Below are 24,503 nucleotides of genomic sequence, written 5' to 3'. Positions count from 1 at the left end.
TGTGAAAAATACCGTGATTTTTTACACGTGAAACATGAACACATGTTATATTGCCCACTATAAACACAGTCAAAGCTTCAGAAACACAAAAAGGACGGGACCTTTAAAGGTAAAACAACTTGTTTTATGAAATGTAGTTGAGAAAAAGTATGCAGTAGTATGCATCAGAATGTAATAAAGTAAAAGTTTGCCAAGAATATATGTTAATCAATTTAAAAAAAAATCATTCTGGAGCAGAATATGATAATATGGCACTTGGCACAGCTGCAGTATAACCTGACGACTGACACAACATGGGTATTTTTCTTAACCTAATGTACATGCAAATGTTCATCACATAAATATTATTTCTAGAAAAATTATATATTTATACAAAAGAGAAAAGTTTTCTTAAAAGTCTTTGTGAAAGTCTCTTGAGTGTAAACAGCACAAAAAGTGTGTAGTCAGATTATTTTTTAACATCTATTTTGGTCATCAAAGAAACTAAATTATTTTAGTTGTATAAGGAACCGAATCCTTCTCCCTTAAGATTCACACCCTTAGGACTGAAATCAGCGCAGAGAAAACAGTTCATGCATTCTCTCTGAATGACGCATTGAAAATAATCCCATCCCAGATGGGAGTTCAGTTCGCACATAAGCACGACCAATATGAGCTTCCATCTCTCCTCCTTTGTTTTTTGTCTCTTTACCGCACTTGAGCCGTATACAAAGAAATGAATTAAAATAAATGTCGGTATGGAACGTGCTCCCAATTTCGTACACCAAGGATTTGGATAGATTGAGCTAATTCAGCAAAATAACTACTAAAGTCAGCAACATAACCACATCTGGAACATTTAACGTTTCTTAGTGTAATTAATTCTTGCGCTTTATTTCATTTATGACATGAAAACTTTTCTATTGCACCTTTAAATCTGCAATCATTATCGAAGATGGTGCCTGGATATCACATAATGTTCTTGTTTGCATTTATACAGTATATTTCACAATCTTTGGTGTCCCCAGAGTATGTATGTGAAGTTCTAGCTCAAAATACTATATAAATAATTCATTATAAAATGTTCAAATTGCCACTTTGTAGGTCTGAGCAAAAATGTGCCGTTTTTGGGTGTGTCCTTTTAAATGCAAATGAGCTGATCTCTGCACTAAATGGCAGTGCTGGATAATGCGGATTAAGCGGCAGTATTATCCCCTTCTGACATCACAAGAGGAGCCACATTTCAATGAGCTATTTTTCAAATGCTTGCAGCGAATGGTCTACCAAAACTAAATTACGGGGTTGATTTTTTTCACATTTTCTAGGTTGATGGTGCACTTAAACATGGAAAAAGTCAGATTTTCACAATATGCCCCCTTTAACATTTAGATGTCTTTTATGTATGTACATCTTGAGAAATATACAACTTTTATGACATTTATGCATTTGTATTTCTTTAAACAGTATGCGTGTTCTCTGGGATTGAACCCATGACCTTTCCATTGTTAATGCAATGCTCTATCCATTAAGCCACAAGTACACATGACTGGTCAGAATATAATGTAATCCTTATTATAAATACAATAATATCAACCAATGTGTTTTAGGTTATAATAGGGTTTACATTTTAAATGCTATTGGGATTTTACGTTTTATTGTGTTCAATTGTCCAAAATGATATGTGTGGTTGGATCACATTTCACATCTGAATATAAATGAGATCTCGCTGGTTGGCATCAGAGAGAGAGAAAGACTGTCGAAAAACACTAACAGCTCTTTAAGACCTCTTACCTCTCATCTCATCTTCACATCCTCATGGGTGAAGATTCAGCGAGCACCCAATTCGAACCAGGACACTCCACCACACCTCTACCAAACGAGTGCCGGGGGAAAGGGGTCGGGGAGCACGGCAATGATTTGATTAATAAAAGTCAGAAATTTACAGGCAGAAAATAATCTATAGATGTGATGGAGTGGAACATTTCTCATCAAACTGTGAAAATTCTCAGATCCCAGAAGAACTCCGGCTCGGCGAAGTTCCATCTGCGCAAATACGAGCTCCGCGCAACACCGACTTGAGCTCAAAATGAGAAATTTGATGGCGTGCACGGTGAGTGTCGCAAGCCTAATTTTAACATCCGAGACTAGACTGAATACCTCCATTCATTTCTGGATAATTTAAAAGGCTGGCTTTTTTCATAGTGCCAAATCCCCTGTGCAGTCTCTCAAAACTGATGGAGAATCTAAAACAATTAACAGCTGCAGTGACATTATCCCATTTCCAGACCACTTTCAATGTTTTCAACATAAGAAAACATATGCACTATAAACATTGGCTAAGTGCGGAAATAGTCAAGATAATCTAATTTATGATTGTAAAGACACAACGTTATGACCTTTTCTCAGGAAAATATATGATTTAAAGCTTTTAACATGACCCTTTTAATAACACATATACAGTAAATCACCTAAAAACAACCAAATCCATAACCTGTTGAATGTTACATTTGACTTCCAATTTCCCTAAAACTAGCAGTCTAGACGTAACACGGCATGGCCCGTAGACTGGGTGAATACTACATTAGTCTAGGGAGACGCAGACAGAGGACTGTGCAGGGGAAAAAAACACTAGGCGAAAAACTGTCTGAGAAATCAATGTGCCCACAAATCTCCAAGTGATCATTAGTTTGTATGCGAACTCAGTTTCCATAAAGACCTTGAGCATCCTTATTGTAATTCTAAATTGCTCGGGCAGGTATATTTATTTATATGCGGCAGCATTCGGGACGACCCTCGATACCCCGATTCACCCCGCAGCCACCCGATAGCTGGATTATGCGGATCTGACGAGTACGCCCGGCACTGTCAGTTTTTGTGATGTTGGGAATCTGTTGCTGTAATTGACAACACATTGAGATGCTGAAAAGCTAACCATTCAAGATCGCCTTTCTCTTCCATGTTGGCCTTCCTTAAACCTCGGATAATAGCTAGAGGGCAGAAGTATGACGAATTATAAGTTTATTAGTTAGATTCGCTCAATGCGTGGCATAACGGAAATGTTTGCTTGCTGATGAATTGTAATTTAAATAATTGCATAATTGATAAAAGTTTAAGAGGCCACATGACGATTATAAGTTCACTGCATTCGTTCTGCTTTTGGGTTTCTTAACAAATATTTACTGGCCGCTGGTGTTTGTGGAGCACCAGAAGCTTCATAAACAATGTCCACATGACTTGTGCACCATAATCCAGTGCACGTGAAGTCAATTTAAGTTGATATAAAAGCAACACACATCATTCTGAACTACCTTTTACCTGACACTACTTTCTCTCTTTTTCTCTCTCTCACTCTCCTGCTTCTCTCTCCATTCTGGAGTTTAATTTCTGTGATAGGCTTCAGTAAGCAAATGCAAATGTGTTTAATGATTTGCATCACTAGATCATTTCTGGGTTTAATATGCTTTGGTATTCTGGTCAAGGACCCAAATTTGATTTGGAGGTCTTTGCTAGCTCCCAAAGACAGACCTAATCGCATATGCCATATTAGCACGGGCCAAAATGAGGAAGAAATTACACAATAGGTCCCTGATGATCAGATCATTCCACATGCAAGTTACTTCATGCTATCACAGCGTATAAACCCACAACTACAGTTTAATGTAATCTTCTTCGGCTTACAGCTAAAATTCACTCTAGCTGCACTTTTATGAAAAGTGTTGCAGACAACAGCAACTTGCTTAAAGGAGTACCACCTGAAAATGATTTACTCAAACTCATGTTTTCCAAATCTGATGACTTTCTGTCTTTTAACTACGAACACAAAAGACAACGATAAACAGAATACAGTGCTTCTTGTTATACAGTACAATAAAAGCATAAAGCAAAGGCTGCCAAGCTACAAACTGAACTACTTAACATTATAAATTATTTATATGTTATTATTTACATTTTCATTCGTGCATTTGGCAAATGCATTCATTTAAAGTGACTTACTGTGCATTTAAAGTGTCAAGGAGTGTTCAAACTTCACTTTTCATTCCACTAACTTCTATTCATACGCATGCGAATGTGTCAGACCAGAAACGCAAGCTTGTGCGAAGATATTTTGATTTTGCACCAAAGTTCAAGTCTCATAAATTCGTATCGCATGGAGAATTCATTGAGAAGCATAGCAAGCATCATCGGCCGATATATCGGTGCACCCCTAATATCATTATCTCATTTTGACAGGAATGATGTTTAGCGGCTCCTCATCCTTGGGAACAAACACACAACTGTTTGCACTGCTTACACACGGCTCTAGACAGAATTGAGCATCCAGTTGAGCTGCGTGAACAATATTTACATTTATGAATCCAAAATGTAACTTTTAATGTAGTAAATCTTAAAATCACACAAAAGGTCATGTGATACAGAACAACCATAGATGAATGCAAATTAATTTTGTGATTCACAAATATTATCAGTAAATAACTTTGTCGTGTTTCTTTCACAAAGCCAATTTAAATCTTGTATTATAGAGCATCCTATTGGTTTTGTCATACAGCTATAGTACACAGTGCAAATGACAAAACGCACAAATAAACAAATAATAACAGACTTTCATATTTACTTTCCATAATGTAATGACAAATATCAGATGCAGTCATATTTTTCATGACATGTGTAAAGCAATTGTCAATGACATTCACTTTAACCATATGAACACTATTTTGCATACAGTATACGTATAGGTGTTCAGTCCATCAATATTTAACTAAACTAGTCGAAGGAATAACAAATCGATAGGAACACAAGTGCTTTTCTTGAGAAGTCTTATAGTCTGTTTTAGAGTCAGAAAGGTCAATTGTTAAAACAAACTCTATCTGACATTACACGATTAAATGTGTTTTATTTAATCACTGTGAAAGGGTTAACAGGTTACTAAGCTCTGACCTGGTGAAAAACATTGAAACCAAGAACACAAACCTGCTAAAAACATGTCCTTTATGACTCACAATTCAAAGCACAAAGAACCTGCAAACATCCACATATGAAGATTTCCTTGAAGGATAATTCTGCATTGTATTTATGGCTCGTCGTGAAATTTCTCCTCAGACCACGTATGAAATTAAACATTATAGGGGAAATGCCAAGTAAGCACGATACTTCACCCGTGTAATTTTTATTAACCACAGAGTAATGCATGCTTAATGTCTGTTTTTTGCTACATTGACTTAGGGTATGGATTGCTTAACAAACATCATACTGGCCTTTCATAATTAAACTGAAATAATACTGATTAAAATGCCATGCAACACCCTTCTTGAGTTTGTTACATTTGTTTGGATCATTAACTCTAGAAAAGCTTATGTTGACAGACATCAGGAGGGAGGTAATGGACGAGCCTGTGCAGGCCCAGATCGGAGAACAGCTGAAATATGGAAGAAACGGTCGATTCTGAAAAAGCATCCACAGATGGGATGTGGTTCTGGACATATGAAATCCCACATGGCACCAATAAGCCATACTTTACTTATCATGAAAACAAATATGTTTGAAAAACAATGTGAGGCGTTTAACGCACGCAGCACTACGCCAGATCTACTAGATTGATGATATATATATCAGCCTGATCCAACAAGAATTCGTATGCATTTGTACAAAGTGAATCATAAAAAAACACATTTGATTATCAAAAAAAAAAAAACACCACTAACCCCAACGTCAAAGGGGCAAAAGCAAATTGTACAAAAATGTACAAATGTGATGATCATATGAATTAGCCACCTCATAAAATATGTACGAATTGCCATGAGATAGATAGCATTGTATATGTATATACACACAGTTCTGCACATTTCAGCCAGCGGTCTTCTGGTTTACTCTAGGGGTGAGTGGGATACACAGAAATATGGACATATGAAATTTTATTATGACAATATATCAGCAGACTTGTAGGAAAGCCCACATGGGTTCAAATACAGTAAAATGTGTTAAACACAGCCTAATATAAAGAGCATCCCTCTCAAGAAAACACATTCAGGCCATATTTAACCACAAAATCAAATGGAAAGACATGATAAAAGCTATATTTGGTATAAGAATAAGCTTGTGGTGTTATTTTCATGACAATTTGGCACCCACATACTCATTATCATTATGTTTTTTCCTATTATTTTGAATGATCCTTCATTCTCATTACTGTATTTGTCATACGTTGTATATGCTTAAAACTGTTATACAATTGTAGATGTATGTTCTTTTTGGAGCTTTGCCACGAACCTTATAAGATGACAACATGATGGCATTTTAAATATATAATTATTGGTTTGTTTTGCTCTTCCGCCATCCAATGTAATTCTAATTTTTTATCTGCTTAAAAATCATCATGTTTTATTTAACATGATCTCACGAATTTCCATGGGATAGTCACGGAATGTTTTGCTAAAAAATGTTTTTGCACGGATCTCCGCATTTTTTCATGGCCCTGCCACGGACTTTCTTTTCCGTGGCATTTTCACGGATTGGTTACTCAACTGTTTTGTTCTATTTTCTTACCATTGTCGCTTCGGTTTAGGGTTAGATTTACATAAAATAAATAGCATAAACCAATTCTTAAAGTGACATACTAACGCAAACACCAAATCTAACCCTAAACCGAAGCAACAATGGTTTGACAATAGGAAAAAGCAGTTGAGTAACCAATACGTGAAAATGCGGAGATCCGTAAAAATGCCACGGAAAAATGAGCAAAATATTCTGTGACTATTCCACGGAACTTTGTGAGATCATGTTGGTTTTATTTTGTGCAACCATACTTACTTGTGTAACTACTCATTTAACAGTCTTTAAATAAGGAAAACATGGAAGTGTTTGGTGGCTTTTTAAATTCATCCCTGTTTGGATCCTAAGGAATGAATTGGGCTAGGCTAAATGCTAACACATAAACGCGCTGTACAAAGATTAAGTGCACGCATTGAAAAAAGATAGGTATGTATTAATTTGTCTAAGTTGAGTCAAGAACATAGTAAAATACCGAAAAACTGTGGTGTTTTCCTTTAAATACAATTTAACTTCCCCCCGCCATTGACGAGTATTTCCGTCAATCCGCAATACCGTTATTATTCACCAGGTGAACTTATAAAACCCGGAAGTATTGCCCTACTGCAAACAGCCGTATGTCTGTGTATGTTTTGAGGACCATTCTGATATCTCTCAAAAATACTTCAAAAAAATTGAATTATCTCAGCTTTTTGCTCAAAATTTGGTGTTTTTGAAGAAACATACCCATATTTGAGAGGTAGGGCTGGGCAAAAAAATCTATTTTTCGATTCTTTTTTTTTTTAACGTGGTCGATTCAAAATCGATTCTCAAAGAGCAGAATCGATTTTCATTCATATTTATTTACGCAAACATTGAACGTAAGATTAACGTTAATTCTAATTACTAGTCTTCTTCAATAGATGTCACCCTCTTTTTTGCCTTGCACGATGTTACCAAGGAGCGAAAGGCGAGCCTGTTATTCATTCATTCAGTGCTTAAAATGGGGAACGACGATAGTGTTGTGGTTTTTAATTTCTTTTTATTAATTACACACTTGTAAACTGCTGTTCACTGTTCTTTTTTTATTAAAGTCCACGATGTTTGAAAGCCAATGTTGATATTGGAAATCACCTAAACAAACACGCCCCTACCCCAATAGAATCTGGACCTTCTGTTGATAGACCCGCCCCACACATACGCAACCCGGCAAGGATGTCGGTTAGTACAGAGCCATAGAGAAACAGAGTTGTGCCAACGGAAGTCCAGAAGCTCGGCCGTCACGTGATTCGCGGAGACTTCAGTTAGTTCCTAAAAGCCCATAGTGAGCCATTGAAATACATTGAGTTAGAGGCAAAGAACTGTGATTTTTCTTAATTTATAGTCAAGAAACGCATTTTTTTACAATATTTATATATCACATCAAAATGTGAATGTAGTATTGTTATGTAGTAATATAAACAATGTTTTTTGACAAATTAAATCCACCAATATAGGAACATTTGTATGGTCATCTGCTGGTATGTGGCTTGTTAACATGTTTTACGCTGCCTTTAGCCACTTTAAAATGCATCACACTGTACTAATGTAAGTTTATAATGTTATGCTTGTTTATAATGTAAAAAGTGAATGTGCTGTGAATGTAACTCATACTGGTTTAATTTATGAATAAAGCACAACATTAAAAAAAGACTTACAAAGCACTTTGTTTAATTTATTATAAATTATAATAATATTTCTGGCTTAGTGTAGTTTTCTTTTTGTTGTTAATATAAACATCTGATGGGAAATAACATCATCATCACTTTAAATGATTACTAATCTCTTAACTATGTAAGTATACATTTGACAAGTTATTAATAAATACATTTATTTTATTTATTAACCAGCAAAACCACAGTGTCAAAAACACCAATACGTTCATGCATAAATATGCACTTTATACCACCATCACTTTATTTAATAGCCTCTCTAATTACACAATATTTACAATAATGGATTAATCTGCATTAAGAAAACGAAATTTACCAATACAAGGCTGTTCGTGGTTTGTTGTGTGTTGCTAAAGTTATCCACAGCTTGTCCTAGCCTGACCCGTTTTCTACTAACACCCCCTAAATGTACTAATTAAATGAGAAATAATGCACTACAAACACACTGATGCATAAAGTCATTCGATTCACATGTATTGCTAACATACAATCATATTTATCAAGCGTATTAAGTCTTAAAACTTGTATTAAGTTCAACACATTCAATCTTTCTAATGCAACTCTATGGAGCTGACTGTGACTTCCGGGAACTCTGGAGAGACTCCGTGGTCCGCCATTGCTGTAAAAAAAAACGTTCCATTGGAGTGAACGGACTTGACGCAACTCTATCCTTCTATGGCTCTGGGTTAGTAGACACGCTCCTTACTGCTGATTGGCTATAAGTGTGTTTTGGTAGTCGGCCCGTCTCCTTTTCCAAAGCGTTTTTCAAACACCGTGGACTCTGCCTTTAATATGGTTTTTGTATTAAATCTATATTCATTGAGTTGAACCGAGAATCGAGTATAAAAACCAACACGAGAACCAGAATTGAAAATGTAATCGAGAATCGAAATCGAATCGATTTGATAGCTTGTGAATCGAAATCGATCTGAGACATCTAAATCGATACCCAGCCCTATTGAGAGGTGATAAAAAGAGAACTAATAAAAGTAGGATGAAATTTTTTTTTGTTTTGTTTATTTGAAAGCATAGGGTCTGTTCTTTCATTTGATATATTGCAGGTTTATATATTTAAAGAAGAGCATTTTCTGGGAGGCATTAAGCTTTTGTGAAAATCATGAAAAATGCTGGCGGGGAAAGAGTTAAACACTAAATGTAAATAATAATAATAATAATAATAATAATAATAATAATAATAATAATAATAATAATAATAATAAAAACACATAAATGAGACTGCTTGGGGGTCCTGGTTATGAAAAAATATCACTATGCAAAACATTTGACTCCTAAAAATATTTTAAAAAATTATAATCTTTGAGGTTTTTCTTTAAATTTTAAGATAAAAACTGACTCGGGCATGTATTCAATATCATAATTGGATTGGATAATTGGCCTAAAAGCATGCAAAAACATTTACGTTAACTAACTTTCTTTAAAACAACATACGAGTCTTCTGTAGACACAACCCATGTGCGCCCATCTACAGGTCAAAAGAGCATCTATACAGACCTCCTAATGACCAGACAGAACAAAGCAGGAGTTGAATTAGATTTGCACACAGACACCATCTCTCTGGTCCAATGGCTCACCAATCATAAGGCTGTACGGTGAGTACAGTAAGTTTGTAGTATCACCAGCACACCTATATTAGAGCTCACAGTGTCCAGGGACAAATAAAACTGCTGAGAGAAGATGATGGTGGGACTGAGGATATACAGGAGCGCCAGTGTGTGTGTGTTTGTGTGATAGATGGGAGAAAATGTGCATGGTTCAACACTATCACAGTCATTACACATATCCGGCCGGCGTAGCAGAAAAGCAAAAAGAAAAACCCTGCACTTTACATTGTCACCACTATCTCTGCTCTTAACAAGACTGCCGGATGGATTCAAGCACACAGCGTTTATATTGCCAATAGGACAGAAGAGATTCTTATGAGGGACATCTCAATATAAGTTCTGGCCTGTTCACCCAGAAGCAAAAGAAAACACGACTATCGGATTTGTTTCTGGATATCGGTGAGACTTCAAATTAGCACTTTGCAAGATGAGAAAATGCAAGAACACAATAGGAGAAGAGAAAGTAAAGGACATATTAGCTTGTGTGTTATTATTATTTTTTTTTCAGTTCAGGGGTTGCTTTTATTGTTGCTGTGATACCATACAAATCACCGCTATATCACAAAATGTCCCCGGTCAAAATTGGCTGGAGGCAAGTGATATCTCCGAGTAAACAGTATATGAAGACCATATCTTAAAATGATAGATCACCTCATTTTCCTGTGACAGAGGTCTTTCCTGCCACAAACATCCGTCACTGAAACTTCACAGATGGAGAGAAAGAGAGAGAGAGACACAGACTGTGTTTCAATAAACTAGTGAGCCGCCTATGTAGGTTGCATTTAAAACGCAAACATCCTGACACAACAGGAACAAAGAAACAAATAAAAAGCAGCATAAATATTCCCAATATATTCATTTGGCCAAAGTCTAGAACTGCAAACATCTTTTGTGGAGAAAACAATCCCATAATGCCTTGCGATGAGGTTAGCAAAATATTTACCCAATACTTGGGAATGCTTATTAAACATGCTAACATTAGACTTTATTAAAGTGAAATAAATTGTGAGTCAACACCTGGGGAGCGGTATTGTACAATGCATGAGCTGCCTACATGGAGCCCAAATTGGTCACATACTATGCTAAACTGACTTCATAGTAGACTGCAAGGCAGCTGAACACAACCAGAAGTGAAAGCTGGTGGCTAATGATGGTTATTTCAGGCATAATTAATCAAACTGATTAAAATGTACATAACTAGAGCTGGTGGAACAATATCGTGTCACCATCAGATTCGCTTCAAATATCTAGAAAAAATGAAAGTCTCAGATTCGTTCAATTAAATTCATCTGCTGCTTAGGACGGTCAAATTTTATCAGCCTGGAAACGTAATGTCAGATATGAAGATGATCTTCAAATTATTCCAACCTCTTTAAGACACATGCTTCGATCTCTCTAAAAAGAGCTTCAAAAGATGATTTCTTTTAACTGATACCAGCAACACATAACCGTAATAAAGATTTCTGCGTCGAATGAGGCCCTGAAGGCCAGTGTCAAATTTATAGATTTATTGAAGCTCGGCAACATTATTTTCAAGCCAATAGACTCCCAACTTGACTTCCTGTGCTTACAATGATTTGGGACCGTTGGAAAAAAAGTGCCACGTTCTGTTTACAGCGCACACAGTGTTTGATGTATGAGTCGACCTTATTGCAAATGAGCACTACATAATTGCGGGGGAAAGGGAGGAAGGAAAACACATCAAAACCGTTTTTCATTTTGTTCCCGTATGAAAAATTCAAAAGACTGGAAATCGGGGTTCAACGAGTTTGGGCAGGATATTATTTTCCAATATTTTGATCAATTTATCTGTCATCCGACGCTGGCGAGTGAAGGCAATTTAGCTGGTGAGGTCTGAGGCCGAGATGTTTCTAGAGCTCCGTGTCATATACCGTAGGAGCGCTGGAGATGTTTGATTTCGGAAATGCTAGAGAAAGATCCAGATATCAATCATTTCTGCTCACTTCGCGCTAACGGCACTTTTTCAAAGTTTTTCTTGTTTGGATGAAATGTGTGGGAGAGTGAGGTAAAGCACAAAGAGGTTAAGTATATATATATATATATATATATATATATATATATATATATATATATATATATATATATATATATATATATATTATGAATATGTTATGTACATGCATGAACAGTAAGGGAACTTTGTATTCTGCCCGTGCTGCCATCTTTATCAGTGAAAATGCCACAGCAACAATATTTAAGATGTCATCACATGTAGGCCGAAAAGATTAAAGGTAAACATGACCTTGCATCATTTATCCTCAGGACAGAAAATGATGCAGCGTCGTTCCCCGTCTGCGTCTGTTAGAGCCCTCTCGTCTCCGGGAAATGGAGAGACCTAAATTAATTCAGTCCATCTGTGTAATTTCCTGTAACACATGTGAAAAACTAATTAGACTTTCAAGTGTCTCTTTTAAAACAAATATGACCCTACAAGCATTAAATATAAAAAATGTTTATGTTTTATATATATTTATTTAATTGATTAATATAAAAAATGTGTTTGGATACAAGCAGGCTTAAATATTCCCGCAATAGGCCAGTGTCTTATTAACACGGCACGCATAAACAATAAACATGCCCCCTCATTTGCATATAAATATAAACAATACATTGGCATATCAGAATTCAAGTCACACGTACACTGTGCTATCAGCTTAAATTTCTAAGTGGCAAGGGCTGACAAACAATGATTATTTTTTATAGGCTAAGGATTGGGCTTTTTGTCTGACTAAAGCTAGCCCTGATTTTATGCACATTGTTTTTAGTTAATGATTCTCAGCTGCTTGTTGTGCCTCTGATAGCATGAAAACCAAGCATATGCTCCGGCAAAAGACAAATGATTAGCAAATGAAATTCTGGACAGCTGTCTGACTGAAAGTGTTTGGTTGATAGCATTCTGCTATCATAATTAGCTTAAGCTTTGGGTTAATTAACTTTCTACCTGGATATGCATAATAATAGCTCAAAGTGTGTGTGAGAGAGAAAGAGAAAACGTCAACAACGGCACTGGCTTTTTAGTCGCCATTTCAAGAGCATATTATAATTTTGAGAGTGATTAATCCGGGGAATATTGTGGAATACAGTAGATTTTATTTGCATGGTAGATAATGCTGAAACAATTGGAATCTATTATATGGAAGAAAGGCATTTTCCAGTCGTAATTAAAGTTTCTGAAAGCAATCACTGATTTTAACTGCTTTTGTTGGTGAAGAGAGGTGCTCTGGCAGGCTTGTAAGGAATAAATGTACAAAGGGCGACTTAAAAAGTGACTGCAGACTCTAAATTAGCAACGGCGCATATCGAATATGTCTTACGAATGTAAAATATGTTCAAGTCATGAAGATGAGATGTTGGCTTTGTTTTGATGTAGAATTTCCTTTCTATATAGCTTTCTGGTCTTCTTGTGTCATTTGGCACAAAAAGTTTAACACTTCGCAATTTAATTAAATTTAATTAATTGGGTCGATTCATACTTATAATAGCAGTCAGAAATAGATTGTGAATCGCAAAGGCGATGTTTGCACAGCTCTTTCATGTATTATGGGTGGCTTTTTGTCAGTAGGAAGTCCTTATCCATCTAACATTTAAGTCAAACATGCATTTGAAAACACTCGTCAAACAAAATCATTATATATATTCTTTATCATCATGAAATTTGAAGAACCGTGATATGCTAATAGGCATTTCCTAAAGCAAGCTGCGTACAGTAAATGGTACTTCTTCTTGGCGCATATTGAGTTTCTGCACGAGCGCCATCTGGCTTTTGGATGTAGCGGCATTTCAAAGTAATTCACTGAGCATAGCAAACAGAATCACAATTAATTATCCTAGCCCTACTGGTAATACCTACAGAACATAACTTTAACTTGTCCCTCAGTTTGCAAAAATTACCACTGTTGGGGGTAACGCATTAACGTGCATAACGTAATAATATTAATTTTCTGAAGTAGAGCCAGACCGATAAAGGATTTTAAATGCCGATACCGATACAAATGTTTGTTGGTTTTAAAATCCGATATTTCGATATATCGACCAATATTTTTATTTATTTAATTCAGAAACGCGCAACAAAACATTTTACAGATTTCCCTAACATTGGTTATTTGTAGTTATTTATGAGTTTTAACTAAAATTTCGCGTTACCAACATGGAGGTTGTAGAGTGCCCTCTGGTGGACAAACTATACAAACGCAAAACTCATGACATGGTTGAAGGCTGTTTAGTCCATTTTTTAAAAAATATTCATTTATCGGCCATTATGAATGCCAATACCGTAGTTTGGAAAATGCCTAATACCGGGAGACAATATTGCCCTGCCGATATTATCGGTCGGGCTCTATTCTGAAGTAACCAGTAAAGTAACGCATTACTTTATACATTTACACATTAATATTTCAGTTACTTTTTAAAAAAGTAATGCGAGTTACTTTTCAGTTTAATTAATTCAATTAAAAAAATTACTGAATTACACTAAACGAAGTCACGTAGAATTACGCACTCTATGCGTGCGCGTCTGAGCGGCAACAGTTTGAGTCAGAAACGGAGATGGTTGGCCAGAGCTTGACATTTTTGCGATGGAAATATGCAATTTCTGAATGCAGAACTACTCGGCCATAAAAACACCTGAAAAGAGATCAAGCAACACAAAAGTAACTTAAAAGTAACAAAGTATTACTTTCCATGAAAAGTAACTAAGTAACACAATTAGTGTAATGCAATTATCGTAATGTATTGTAATTATTGTTATGCATTACTTTTTAAAAAAGTTACTTTCTCCCAACACTAAATGACAAAGGTGCAGCGTTACGGTAGTATGTGAGGTAGCTATTCGCCAAATACTTTTTATGTGATGTAAACTCCACTCACAAAACTTACATCAGAAACACACAGCTAAAAGCACACCTAGCTTTTAAGGATGCCTTATTTCACAGAAAAATGTTATTTTGCTAAAAATCTGACCTTTAACTTTCTCTGAACTTTGTCATTTTCAACGATGAGACGCGTCAAAATTATTTTCTTTACAAACTGACAGATTCTCACAAATACTTAAAAAATGTACCTGTGTTTAAATTATTTTTGTTTGTAATATAAGATGTAATATAAGTCTAATGTGTCTTTGAAGTTTCAGTTTAAAATACCCTGCAGGTCATTTGTTATAGCATGTCCAAAATGCCCCTATTTGGGTGGGAGCAAAAACACAGTTTCATGTGTGTACCTTTGAATGAGCTAATGCCCTCACTCTCTTACCATCAAACAGTGAGCGTATTTAGTTAAAAATAGATCTGATTGCTGTGAATATAGTCTGACACAATAGTATGTTTACCCTTACGAAAAGTAACCATGGCTTTATTGTGGTAAAAGTGTAGTAACCATGTTTTTTTGGTGTATTGATTACTATCAGCAAAACCATGGTTTTACTACACTAACCATGGTTTAAAACCATAGTTACTTTGTGGTTACCATGGTTTTACTAAAGTAATCATGGTTTTTTGGTGCTAACTGTAGTAAAATCATGGTTAATTTTTGTAAGGGTAGCCGCATTAGCGCTACAACATGCTAACAAACACAAGAAACAGAAGCTTTTGGGTTAGCCAGTGGCTGTGGGCAGAGCGTTATCAGTGTGATGTCACATTAACAAAATAATCAAAATGTCTCATGTCTAATGAGACTGCTTTGGTTTAATGGGATTTATAAAATAATCCGTGGGTGGATTTAGGGTTGTTGTGTTCATACGCTGCCAACACACATTTATGTCAAAATCTTGTAAACATGTATTTTGCATAATATGTGCCCTTTACATTCTAAAGGTTTATTATGAGTTGAATGGTTGTTAGTTTGGTAACAACAGTTATGAACGTTTAGACCCTTAACATGGTCCGCATTCATAAACGGCTTCATTTCCTCTCTGACATACTGCAAGTTCATCTCTTGGACCTGTGTGGTTTGTAAATCAATTTTCTGAGCGTAGTGAAATGCAAAGGGGACTACTGCGTCCCTTTCCTCTCTTGTTTGCATGATTTACCAAAGCGCAGTGTAAGACGCTCGTCATCTTAAGGGGATGCTGAGGGAAAACGCAGGTCAGCAGTCGGAATTGTGAATTTGGAGAAATAACTGGGGCTTACATTTCCCAGAGCACCCCAGATTCACAGAGTCTCAGTGTATAGGCCTTAATTCTTTAAAATAAGTCATGCTTGTGACCAAAAAAATCAGGGATGCACTGTTAAAAAGTAGCATGAAAGGTAAAATTATGAAAGTGAGAGGTTTACACTTTATATGGAACTTATTTCATTCCTTAAGGCTGGTATATTTAGGCAAATAACTTATCTTTACTTATCAACTGTCAAATACAACACTTTAAACTTAAACCTTATCATATAGCCTCTGCCATAGAACTTCATATATAGCCTAAATCACATGTGATTATTAAAGTTATTGATATTTTATACTGACAAACTAAAGCATCATTTAGCATATAAGATGTTATATTTTTGATTTTATATAGTGTAGATATGTATAGAGTTCTCTCTTGTAACTCTTGTAAACCCCATTAAAAGACAAAAATGCAAGTTTATAGAGACAGTAATGCTTTCATTCATAGCTTTAGAATGTAATGACTCCTCCATAGCACATTAATGGCAATATTTACCTCAGTATTTACATTGTAAATACATAACAGACAAGATCATTTAAATAAAAAATTACTTACGATAATTGCAGTAAGATGAGCTGTGAAATGTACTTAACTGGATATTTCAAAATATAAAGTGAGATTCCAGTCATAAATCCTCCTAACTTCCCAAGTGTTTTCCAAACCGAGCGTGCTTTTAAATGGACTAGGCCACGCGCTCCAAGTGAGAAGACGTGCTCTGTTTTGTCGACTTCATGCAGCGCCGCAAGAACCGACAGCCGGATGACGTCAAAGTTCCGCGAGAGCGATTAAAAAGCAAACTCCTCCGTATGATTTTACGAATCGCTCTCGCGGTACTTCGACGTCATCGGGCTGTCCATTCTTGCGGTGCCACATGAAGTCGAACAAGCCTGTTGTGTAAGGCAGTGAGAGGATTTGATTTATGTTTTCTACGTTGCAACGAGTAAAAACGCGTGAAATAAGTTAAAACTCCCTCGTTGTAGAAGTCTTGAATGCGGTGCGGATGTGGCAGAGAGTGAAGTTTAAAGTTGCGGAAACGGACGGCAAGCGCTTCAAAAACAACAGGTGCGATGCACATAACAGATAATGTAAAGTATTCTTAATAGCCCCAAACTTTATTGCATTTTGGTAATTAAGTTTACATTTACACCAATACTGTGCTGTTTGTGCACTGATTTCGGTTTCAAAGTGAGTTAGTTTAGTTTTTTACCTCAGTTCAGGTGTAAATGTACCCACTGATGACTGTAAATTGTTTCTAAAAATGTTTTAGTTAGCTGAAATAGTATTTGGAAACCAAGAAGCCCATTCTGTTGCCTAACTTAATGTATTGTTTTATTTGTATTATCTTATTATTTTAATGAGATGACTGAGTAACTTAAGGCTTAACTTTGTTTTAATTAATTTTAACAGTATTTGAAACCCATATAAGCCCATTCTGTGGCGAATGTAGTGCAGTACCCCCGTCTGCCTGTAGGCGCCCCAAGATACAAACGTGAAACTTTATATTTTTTATTTAATAATACAGATTATTATCAGCAGCAGCAGTAGTACTGTAGTAATAGTACTAGCACCATTATATTTTATTATATGAATTAATATTAACAAATTCATCAGGATTATGATTGTGATTATTGCGGATAAAATGTTTAGTTATTGTTATGTTTAAATGCAGATATAAAATAGTAAATAAAAAAACTAACAATTAAAAACTGTGTATCAGTGAATGGATATCTAAATATAAAAAAACCTGTTAAAATAATATTGGTTGATCTTTAAAAGCAATTTATTGCATAGTTTGTGTGTCAGTGAGGATGTGTCAGTCAGGAGACAGCAGCCCAAATAATAAAAGTTCCCAAAATCCTTTATGCAAAGCCTACAAATCCACCCGGTTCATTAAAAACTTAGGAATATTGCAAGACAGGTGAAAATGTCACTTTTATTTACTCTTCTCTCTTCATATTTTTCAATTCTGGTGAGATCAAATAAATGTCACAACTTGCAATACGGCACATGGCAGAAACATGTCTTTAATGGCTCTTTAATGTAGCTTAAACATAGACATATGGTCACAGGAGGATATGTCGTGTGGTTTACTTTAAATTTACATATCGATTAGAGTGATTAGCAGGCTGCTCGACTCCAATGCACTATGGCAAACGTGTGTAATTGAACATGTGTGCTGACATTTATTTTATTTGTCTTTGATTCATCTTTAATAATGCGCTCTTCGCGGCTCCAAACACTCTTGACTCTGGCGACCCGCGGTTTCTCTCTGTTTCAGAGTTTTCATATGCACAGTGTCTATGAATTTATACCGCAGTCTTGCGGGAGCTCACCTATGCGTGGTGGAGATTTCATTTACCCGTATGCTGAATAAACCACCATCGCACCCCCTCTCTCTTTCTGTAGCCACCTGAGACCGGCACGGATTTTACACGGCCACACAATCATCCAGAGGGAAGCCTGAAATGCAGCCATTATCGAGGACGATATATTACCTGCAGTGTTGCCGTGACCCATGATGCTATTCAGAAGCCTTAAAGAAATGAGCCGGTTCTGAGTGTCAAGACACATTTACATTTGTGCCATTTTCTGGACTTCTGGTATGTTTTTCAATATTACAATTAAACTATATGACCAGGTTGATTTAAAGGAATAGGTCATCCAAATAAGAACATTCAGTCATAATTTACTCACTCGCATGCCATCCCAGTCATATATGACTTCTGGAGTTGAATACAAATGCTTCTTATACAGGGCTCAACACGGCGAACCCCCCAAAAAACATATACAGTACATCCATCACAAAAGTAACCCAAATGACTCCATTGGGTTAATTTATGTATTCTAAAGTGAAACAATATGTTAGTAAGAGAAAATGAATAGTATTTACAGCACATTTATCAAAATTAAAACGTAAACAAGCAGATCCGAGCAATACATTCGAACATGGTGGCGTAGCAATGGCTTTAAATCTTATTGATTCTTATCAATAATGGACACACACCCAGTTTTTTCTATATGGACAATGCTCATGATGTCATCAAAATGCTGTCTAGGTAAGCGTGTGGCCCTGTCCCAAATGGCACACTTCGGACTTGTGGAATTCCCCAGGCACTTGTAGTGTAGACCTTAGGGACCCTTGACGCGAGTCCACAAGGACGCACCGGAGTCATATTTTGGGACAAACTCGAGCGTCACATCGGAATTAGGAAGAGAAGTGGTGGTGTTGTTGTTTCGGACAGGTGATTGCACTTTCGCAAGAACCTCTGGGTTGGGAAGTGTGTGGAGCCTGCAGCGCTGAAGAGCGCATCAAGGGTTCAAAGGGGGCGCTGATGAGCACACTTCGGAGCATAAAAATGACAGATGGGACACCCTACCGACTCGTAGACTAAGCAAGCACACGCAATTTAAGGCCACGAGACTGAATGTCCACATGAAGTGCGTCATTTGGGAAAGGACCTGTCTTGTGACCAGGCATGCCGTACACGTCTTGAAAAGTGAAGCCAAAACATTTCGACCACCCCCGGTGGCTTGCGGCAGTATAGGTCATAAGCCCGGCCTCTCCTTGTAAACGAAGGGGACGTGAGCCAAACTTAAAAATCTATTTACACTTCAAACTAATTTTCCCAACAATTTTTTTTTGTTATATTAGTTATTTCTTATCAAGTCAATGTCTTTTTAAAGTATTGGGTTAGGGTCTAAATCTATCCTCAAATGCAACTCTTAAAGTAATATAAGAAAAAAATAGACCCAAACAAACAAATCAACCATTAAATAATTAAAATACATTTAAAAGTTTATTTCCCAGGGCGATGCGTGCTGCCTTTACTCCGGTAAGACAGGTTAACACTTTCCACTAAAAACAAAATGCTAATAGAGCTGGAAAATGCTTTTCTCCGATATCCTTCAACTAAAGAGGGATACACGTCAATTGTAGTGTCGCTTAGCTCTTATCTACAGCAGCCACTAAACATGGATTTGGAGAGCAGCTTTAAGAAGGGAGGGGGAACTGCGTATGCACCCAAACCTCAGTAGGGAATTACAGTCATTTCACAATCTAATGTAAGTGTGTAAGCGTGTGTGGGTCTTAGCTTTAGATTCGACTGTGCCGGTATTTGTGTATGTTGAAGATTACCAGCCCTTAAGATTAATCAAGGTGCAATCTGGGAGGGTGGGCTACTGGAACGGTAATACAGAGGTCCTAACGGTGGGATTTGTATAGCAATTGTGCTGCTGACACGGGCAGGACTTAAAGCAACAAGCCTGACTTCCTTTCCTATTCACAAAATTCTTTATGCATCCCATAAATCTGGTGTCAGTAAGGCTGTGTGTTAGCACAGGGACCGTCGGTCCTGAGAGGACATGATTCTCTGGCCAGGTTGGATGCAGTGTCGTCATTAGACCGTGATGACGTTGGATCATGTTTCTTTAGAGAATAATGATCGAGTGAAGACTATTAAGATTGTAAGGATTTTTTATTGTATTTAACATTATTGTGGCACTTTTTTATGGATGTTTAGATATTTTTTCACGGGTAAACTAATCAAACATACGGATAATGATAACTTAGCTTTTTTATCCATTTGCTTTATGCTAATGAGAATTTTGGGGTAGTTGGGGTGCCTAATTGTCTAGAATTCCAAAAAACCCTTCCTGTCCAAATAAATGCTTAACTTTTTGAGACAAAATCTACTTTATTTATTTATCTGAGGGTTTGGAAAACTAGAAAACAGGGCTGTAAGATATATACAAATATAAAATGATTGCAAATTACAATATGCATATCGCAATTGATTGAATTAACAGAATAATTTAATAGTTTAAAAATTTATGGGCAGTCAAAGTTGTAGGTCAAGGCAGATAGCAGAGAGACCGGTGACTAGGGATGCCAAATTCGGGGAATTTTCAAGGCTGGAAACTTTCCATGGAAATTAATGGAAATATATGGGAATTAACGGGAATATCTGCGAATTAAACATAATTTATGGGATTTAATGGAATAAACTGGGAATATATGGGAATTAACTGGAATATATAGGAATTAACAGGAATATATGGGATTTAATGGGAATAAACTGGGAATATATGAGAATTAACGGGAATATATGGGATTTAACAGGAAAAATATTGCAGTGTTGCCTATAAGAGGGAACTTAAATGTATACAAAAAATCTTGCAGAATAATTTTGTTTATAACAGCAAGAGTTAATGCAATTTCAGTTGAATTTCTACCCTGCACATTCCTCAGTCACATACACACTGCTAACTAAAGGGCCATTGGGGCCACACCCCCTGTGTGTACTTGCATTCTTCCATAAAATGCACAGAAAATTTCTTGAATCATTTATAATTTATGAGGCTAGCTATCATGTCGCTTGCTCAAGCTGTGATGCTTTCTTCTACATTCTGCTAGCCAGTTTTCTGTTATCATACCGAATTACTGTACCACCCAGATTACTATTTTTAATGATTTTGAAAGAAGTCTCTTATGCTCATCAAATCATAAATTATTTCTGAAGGATTTTTGATCAAATAAATTCAAGCTTGATGAGTGTAAGGATCAGGATTCTTCAAAATTTGTATTACCTTGCATGCATTTCTGCTTTTGACCTAACAAACTTTTTTTCAAACGAAATTGTTGTATATAATATAGTTTATATAAATTTCCTTACATTTCCAAATAATTCCCATAATTTCCCTTAAATTCCCATAAATTTCCGTTAATATTTTCAAGTTCCCATGGAAAGTTTCCGGAAATTTATCTGAAACTTTCCACCCCTTTGCAACCCTACCAGTGACAGAGAGAGCGATGTTTTCTTTTTTTCCCCTTTAGAAATCAAGCAAAACATGTTGGTTATAGAATTTTACATTTACAAATTTTTAAGAGCACATTTTCTTCAATACCATGAAGTCTTACTAGAAAATTATGTTGTAATTAATAGCTTATTAACATATTATCTACATTTAATATATCATATATATGGCCTGATAAACCTTTCTCATCCTGCATTTTTGTATTGACACTCTTTAAACGATTAGCAAAATCTGATTATTCCCTTAGGAGAGCTTGTTTCTTCATCTTAAAAAGGATCAGTGGTTTAACCTGATGTGAAAGGTCATGACCTGCAGCTCTTCTCCTTTAACTGATCACAGCTGTCATTCATGGACCTCCTCGTCCAGACCGTCTCACGACATCACATACTGTACAGTCCATCACGCGTCCTCTGAATTGCAGAAGATGCAGAATTAGAAACGCGTTTGATGTTGCAACACCAGCGGAGCTGAAGGTATGCTGATGACAGAACAATTCCCTTTTTGACAGTTTAATTTGCCCCATTCGCTCTTTTTTCCAATGGACAAGAGCAAAAGGAGAGCTAGTGTGGAGCCTTCTGCCCCCTGCACAAAGTGTGTCAAGCGCCGGGCGGCAGAAACCTGACACCCTCCACCCGAAGCGCTCAAAAGCAAATCGAATATATCAAGAACGGTGATGTCACATAACCTTATATATATTACAAAGAAGAAAAAACGCTACACTCAAAATAGGCCTGACAACTATCATGAATCTAATATCATGAAAACGAGATGCGGGCATGAGAGCTGGAGTTCACAGCTATGATGGAAGTGTAGAATGAAAGACGTTGTGTCAGTCTGCCCAGTCAGATCCCTCTGCGGCACAGAGAAATTCATATAGTGTCCCTTTAAGAAACTACTGGATGTTTATCTGTCCATGAGTGATGCAGCTGGTAGAAGATTTATCCATCATGTAGAAGGAATCAGAACGTGGAAAAAATAAGACTTATTTTCAAAGTTCCACTTAGGGTCATTTTTATGCAACATGATCTCACAAATTTCCGTGAAAGAGTCACGCAATATTTTGCTAATTTTTGCGTGTCATTGTCACATATTTCCACCATTCTACGTGCCCGTGCCACAGCTTTCTGTTTTGTGTCAGTTTTACGTATTGGTTACTCAACTGTTTTTACTATTTTTAAACCATTGTCGCTTTGGTTTGCGGTTAGATTTGCTGTTTGCGTTAGGATGTCACTTTAAGTATTGGTTTATACAATTTTTTCGTATGCTTTTTAAACCATTGTCGCCTGACGTTAGGGTTAGAGTTGTGTTTGGGTAAGTACAGTGGATATAAAAAGTCTACACACCCCTGTTTAAATAGCATGTTTTTGTGATTTATAAAATGAAACCAAGACGAATCATTTTGGAACCTGTTCCAACTTAATTCCCTACTTCAAACCTATATATTAAAGTAAAAAACATTAACAATAATTTTGTGGTGAAAAAATGGCAAGTAAAGTTGTACAATAACCAGGTTGCATAAGTGTGCACACCCTTTAACAATAGTGATTGTGGCAGTGTTCAGAAGCAACCAGTCACATTTAGACTTAAGTTAAATATGAAGTAGTACATACCTCTCATCAATTAAAATAACTTTTTAACTATTAATGAAGTGTGCCTGGTCCTAAAGGATTTTTTCTAAGTATCATCCCACTGAAAAAGCCATTGTCTGTGTAGAGCTTACTCAGCAGGTACATGATCCCATTGTTGAAAAATCTTAATCAACAGAGGATTAAAAACATTTCCAAGACCCTGAATATACCATGGAGTACTGTAAAAACAATAATCAACAAGTGGAGAAAATATGGCACAACATTGACATTACTAAGACCAGGGCATACACCTAAAATTTATGAGAAAACCAGGAAAAAAATGGTAAGGAAGGCTGCCGAGAGGCCTACAGCAACATTAAAAGAATTGTAACCATATCTGGCAAGTACTTTTTGCTCCCTGCATGTGACAAAAATCTCCTGAATTCTTCATGTTTGGGCTATAAGCATTTTTTAACCAAAAATATTATCAAGTCCATCTAAAGTTTGTAAAAACAAATATTTCTATATCCCAATCCATGTGGAATAATGTATTATAGTCAATTGAGTCCAAAGTTGAACTTGGGCCGTTATACCAAAATATATATTTGGTGCAATAAAACCCACATCACATCACCAAATGAACACCATGCCCAGAGTAAAGCATAAAGGTGACAGCATCATACTTTGTGGCTGCTTTTCTTCGGCTGGAACTGGGGTTTTTAATTAGGGTAGATAGAATAATAAATAGCTCCAAATGCCCGTCAATTTTGGCCCAAAACCTTAAGGCTTCTGCCAAAACACTTAAGATGAAGAGAATTTTCACCTTACAGCATGACAATGACACAAAGCACACCTCTAATCAACAAAGGAATTACTTCACCAAAACAAGATCAAGGTTTTGGAATGGCCCAGCAAGAGTCCGGATCTAAATCCCATCCAAAATCTATAGGGTGATCTGAACAGGGCTGTGCACAGGAGAAACCCAACCAATTTGACAGATTTAAAATGCTTTTGCAAGGAGAAATGGCAAAATATTGCAAATTCAAAAAGTGTTAAATTGATTGACACATACCCATTAAGATTGAATGCTGTGATAAAATCTAAAGGTGCTTAA

At 36.4% G+C, this 24,503-nt stretch overlaps 2 long non-coding RNA genes across 6 annotated transcripts in view; one reads left to right on the top strand and one right to left on the bottom strand.

Annotated features, from left to right (window-relative positions):
- Nucleotides 1-16,695, bottom strand: part of LOC129421252 (uncharacterized) — a 131,609-nt gene extending 114,914 nt beyond the window's left edge. The window contains exons 1-2 of one of the 3 annotated variants that reach the window (XR_008637033.2): nucleotides 16,563-16,695; nucleotides 12,099-12,222 (exon numbers count right to left, since the gene is read on the bottom strand). This is a non-coding gene — a long non-coding RNA (uncharacterized lncRNA). Of the gene's footprint in view, nucleotides 1-10,486; nucleotides 10,799-12,098; nucleotides 12,223-16,562 lie in introns of those variants that run through there. The other 2 variants (XR_008637035.2, XR_008637032.2) reach the window with 2 other exon arrangements.
- Nucleotides 16,696-16,851: 156 nt separating this feature from the next.
- Nucleotides 16,852-24,503, top strand: part of LOC129421253 (uncharacterized) — a 192,463-nt gene continuing 184,811 nt past the window's right edge. For 2 of the 3 annotated variants that reach the window (XR_012369324.1, XR_008637041.2), the window contains exons 1-2: nucleotides 16,853-17,069; nucleotides 18,414-18,607. This is a non-coding gene — a long non-coding RNA (uncharacterized lncRNA). Of the gene's footprint in view, nucleotides 17,070-18,413; nucleotides 18,608-24,503 lie in introns of all 3 variants that reach the window. The other variant, XR_012369323.1, reaches the window with a different exon arrangement.

Source organism: Misgurnus anguillicaudatus, chromosome 4 (genome assembly GCF_027580225.2).
Source record: "Misgurnus anguillicaudatus chromosome 4, ASM2758022v2, whole genome shotgun sequence".
Classification (NCBI taxonomy): domain Eukaryota; kingdom Metazoa; phylum Chordata; class Actinopteri; order Cypriniformes; family Cobitidae; genus Misgurnus; species Misgurnus anguillicaudatus.
This window is presented reverse-complemented; position numbering and strand designations above follow the sequence as displayed.